At 35.5% G+C, this 5,279-nt stretch overlaps 1 pseudogene; it reads right to left on the reverse strand.

Moving 5' to 3' along the window:
- Nucleotides 1-315: 315 nt before the first annotated feature.
- Nucleotides 316-815, reverse strand: LOC112297249 (double homeobox protein A-like; annotated as a pseudogene).
- Between the last annotated feature and the right edge of the window lie 4,464 nt (nt 816-5,279).

The raw sequence follows: 5,279 nt of genomic DNA on the forward strand, positions 1-5,279 counted from the left end.
GAGTGAGTTTATTTTCATGGCCCGTGACATTTGTTGAACTGTGGAGCAAGGCCCTTTCGGCGGGGCCCTGCGGTGCCTTGGATCTCTCTGCCTCTGGAAGCACTGTTGCCACGTTCAGAGGGCTCAGCTTCTGGAGAAGCCGAAGGTGTGTTTAGAAGGGTATGTTCCCAGAAAGGGTGAGAGAGACTTGTACCCGGGCTGATGGCGTCAAACTCTGACATCCGTCTCTCGATGCATCCTGCTCTGGCTTCGGAGAACAGTTGCTAATGAGACCGGTGCCGTTGCTGCATTTTCTGGACTTCAAATTCCCGCCTGTCAGAGATCATGTTCCCGGTCTCGTTTCTCTTCAAAAGGCTCTTTGGGTTTCTTTTTTCTCTGGACATGGAATCCAGATCTTCAATTATGAAACCATATTTGGACTCTTGACTCTGGAAACCGAATTTCCTTAGCAAGTTGCTTTCTGAAATCAATCCCAAAATAAAGGTTGTTCATTCATAACACGGTGAGGGTGTGTAGGAGAAAGTGCAGCTGGTATGACACTATCTTCTCTACTTCACAGGTGATCTTTGTCTTGGCTTGCTTATGAGCTCTGGTCTTTTCTGGACTTGGTGCCTAGCGCTTTGATTCTGAAACCAAATCTGTTTTCTAGACTCTAGTGTTGGTTTCTAAAGCAAGCTTTTGGTTGGTAGCATAACTTGGAGAAGGTTTTTGGTTGAACGCCTTGATGAGGATTTTTGATGGATCTTCTGTGATTTGGAGCAGCTCTGTCTGTGATTCATTGCTATGGTCTTGTTTGGAGAGTTGTCTTGAGCCATGTTGGGAGACAGTCCCCTGGAGTCTCCGCCTTCTGATGAAGAATTTTCAGTGTGACAAGAGTGGCCAAGAAAATTGACCAGAGTAGTAAACTCTTGTGAAAAAAAGAAAGAAAATTAAACCCGAGATTTATAAATTTGTGAACAAAGAAATTTACAGTACTAAAGACTAAAATAAACCAGTTGAATAAAAAGAAAGTTCCATCATGAGGGGAAATAGATTTTATTTATACATTTTCATTTGTTACTTTTGACAAATAAATAGAGCTGTCATCCATAGACAATTGAATCTAAATATCTTAGAGAACATGTTGACAGAGACGAGGCTGAAGGAAAGTGATGATATTTTGAAAGTAGTGGGTCAAGAAAAAGAGCAGAAGTTCAAATCTGAGCTAGTGAAGGACACACAGACTGAGTGAGAAGGGGAGGAATTCTAGGATGCACTCTATTTATGACAAAGAAGGAACATATTTAACAATGAAGGAGAAATTGACCATCATTAAATAAAGAGTTAGAGAAAGAATTAAATAAATTTTTCAGTGTATTTATGGAAGAGTTTTCAAGTCCCTTATACATTTATAAAGTGATTTATAATTCCCTGTTGTAATATTTGTCACTTCTTTTTTATACCTCTCTATGTAATATGGAGATGAATTATATATTATGAAGTCTTCTTATCAAAACCCCTTACTTTCATCACACATATATGTATCTGTTTATCCTGTTGCATGCACACATAAATGATGGTAATAGAGAAAACATTTTAGCGTAAATATAGGCTAAGTGTAAGCTCTTCCAGCAAAAAATGATGTCTCTTCCTTTTTTTAATTATGAATTTAGGGACAAATAACTTAACTCCTCTGTCTCTCGTATCCATGATCAAATATCACTAGAGAGTAAGAATAAGATTTTGCCTGGTTCCCAGTGTTCTCATGAGCATTAAATGAGCTAACTGGTGTAAAGTAGATAGCAGGGTTTGCCATGCATAGTAATTGTACAGTAAAAAATCTCTTTCTGTGTTTGTGAATGTGTTTAAATTATATATAATGGATTACAGGAACTACTATAAAGGACACATGGACAAAATCAAGGGGGAGGGTGAAAGCAGGGGAGAAAGGGGGTTCGGCTGGGGTGGGGTGGAGGGATGGGGAGAAAAGGCATACAACTGTAATTGAATAACAATAAATTTTTTTAAATTATATATAACGGAATAAATACTTTTAAATACACTTTAATTTATCCCTGATGTGTTGAAATTGTAATCTCCTGAAAATGTCAGCTTTCATATATTTGCCGCTGACAAGGTTTGGAGGGTGGGGAATAGGGATCTTTGCGCTGTCACTGGTTAGTGAGCTGGCTGCGGCTTCTATTGCTCAATTGCTTCTTGAAGTGACTGAGTTCCCACAATAAATAGTGCAGACATCCCAAGTAAGTAGTAGTTTAATACACAAAGGGATACAGTTTCACAGTGGTAATCTCCCTGAATTGCCCTAGCATGACAGGGCACGTGTTGCTTTTACGCGCTGAAGCAAGCACTTTTATTTGGATAGGTGAGGGATTATTTTTTATTCATAAATCTAATAACATTTCAGTAATCTTAGTTAAAATGTCTATAGTAATATTCTTCACAGCTGTTAACAATGTTATTTTTAATAGAAATCCCTTATGAAGTATAATTAAAACTAATAACCTATATTCTTAGAATGAATGTTAACTAAGAAAAATGATCTTAAACTACTTGTGACCTCAAATATTACCTTGTTTCTTGGGTGTAACACTTGCACCTAGTTACATGGTATGTTTATTTGTTGTATCTTTCCTGATCTGTAAATGTTTCCACAGTTCGTTCATGAGAAGTAGGTCAGGAGAAAAATGTTATTATCTTCAGGTTTAGTTTCTCCTATAATATTATCTCTTTCTGCAAATGCCATTCCTGGCAGAACCAGAAAAGACCCACACCTCAGATTTTCTCCTTTCTCTACACCAAATTTTATTATTTTAGGTCATCTGTTTTAAGTAGTTCTATTTTAATGAGTTATTGGGTTAAAAATAGTCAAATGTTTTGTTCCAATTGCATATATATATATATGCAATATATATATATATATGCAATATATATATATATATATATATATATGACTGTTTTAAAAGCACAGGTAAATGTTATCTCACAGGGCTGAAAACTTCTTCTTATGGGAAAACACTTTATGTCTCTGGCTGCTATTACTCAGAGAGCTTGTCACTGCAGGTGATTTTTGGCTGGTATTGAATACATATTTTTAACAAAGTAAACCTTACCTTAAATGCTTCTACAAGAGTAGAAAATAAACAGTAAATAGCATGTATACTCTTTGAAGTATAGAAGTTACTTGAAGTTTGTAACTGTCATTGTTTCATTCCAGGATGCTATTTTCTGTGCTGGTTTTAATGAGACTGCTAGCATAGAAAAATGACTCGGGCCTCATTTTGTGTTCTGTATCCAGAAATAGTTTACTGGTAATGGTGAGGGATAGCTTACTGATGATATGATTTAAATTCAAATAAAGAACTTAAAAATGAACACTCCTCTGTTGCAGTGCCCTTAGCTAATCCTAAATATACATTATATAGTCAAAAGCCTAAAAGATCAGCAATAGTGGCATGTTCTTCCCCGAATTATTTTTTACAATAATTTAAAATTAGGCAAGGTAAGTTTCTCTCTATATTTTTAACTTCAGCTAATGTACCCAATAGCAATGAAAGAAGCAGAGATGTTTGAAAAGATTCAGAAAAGCAGTTAAAAACCACTTTCAGAGCCTACACATGGCATCAAATAAGTGAATCTGAAAATTAAATTTATTGGATGAAGACAATCATTTAAACATGATTTAGAGTTAGAATTCATTAATACCTTTAGTATATCTGTTTTTAAAATATAATGTACTTTACCTAAAATAAAGTAAAAAAATCATGGGAAGGAATGACTTTTTTAAACAAACCAAACACTTGTTATTGTTATTGAAATTAATCCCAATAAGAAAGAACAGTTTAAGAAAACACCAAGTTACTAAATGTATAGCAAATGTTTACATTTTTTTCCTTTTTTCCCAATGGTATTATCATTGATATATTTCTTATGTGACATCAATACAAAACATAAAATCAAAAAATGTATTATTTTAGAATTAAGACATGACGTGTGTTCAGAAGATATTGAGTCATGTGGTATGAAAATTTGAGACATTTATTGAAGAAGATACAAGACACATTGTACACAGGACAATCACACTTTAGTCCCCTTCAAAGTAGGCACCTTGGGACCTCACACAGTTCTCTCAGTTGCCATCAGCTGCCCTGTTGTATTTTCCTGAATCTCATCAACAGTCTGAATTCTCTTCCCTTTCAAAGGTGATTATAGTTTTGGGAAAAGCCAGAAGTCGCAAGACAGTAAATCTGGATTGTAGGGGGCTGATGTTTCGCCAAAAATCTCTGCATGTGTCATGATGCATGAGCGGGTATGTTGTCGTGATGAAGCTGCCAATCACCAGTTGCCCATAGCTGTGGCCTTCGGAATCATCCAAATAGTTTCCATGGAGCAATGTTCAAACTTAACACAAAATATGCAGCAGATTCATTGCTCTACTCACTCAGTCATTTTGAATGCAGTGGTCACACAATGCACGTGCTCACTCAATGGTATCTACCACCCCCACTGACCAGTACAGTGAAGTCGTCATTGTTCACACATGTGCATTCCAGTCCACTTTCCCTGGCAGCCAGTTTACACTGATGTTGTGCAAGCCATTCTCGTTATATTAACATTGACTGACTTTTTCAGGACAGACCTGATATAATTTATAATAATTTAATTTAGAGGCAAAGTCCCAATTCATTTTATGTGTATGGCACTATAGAACACTAATGTGAATGTTACATATCACCCTTATTAGCACTTTTGCTTAATATTAGTATAATTATTCCATTTCTTTTAGATCATACTATTAAATAATTTACTAACTCTTGACATGAGTCTTTACCAACGGCTGAAATATGAACAAAGTGAAATATAGCAAGGTTCTTTTACATCATTCAAAAAACTGTTAATGGTGAGTATGCAAATATATTTTTATTCAGTGAGTTTATCTACGAATGTACAAGTGTCTGTGCACTCCCATAGGACGTCACAATGACCTAGTTTCCACACGTCAGCACAGTCTGGGTGTGTGCACTTACACTGAAGATTTTAAAGTGGGAACCAAGTATTGTATAACACAGAGGGTTTTCAGTGACACGGAATGATATTGTTTCCTTAAAAACAAAAACTTTTTATGTATGGTCATGAATACATGAAAAAAATGGAGCCTAATTATACACTTTAGAGTTGGTCACATTTTAAAACTACTTTTCACTTTTACTTATTTTTGGCTGCATTTTCTCATTAATTCTTATGACTCTAATTTATTTTTCTCATATTAGTGCACTGGCTAA

The sequence above is a fragment of the Desmodus rotundus genome, chromosome 11, assembly GCF_022682495.2.
Source record: "Desmodus rotundus isolate HL8 chromosome 11, HLdesRot8A.1, whole genome shotgun sequence".
In the NCBI taxonomy this organism is placed as follows: domain Eukaryota; kingdom Metazoa; phylum Chordata; class Mammalia; order Chiroptera; family Phyllostomidae; genus Desmodus; species Desmodus rotundus.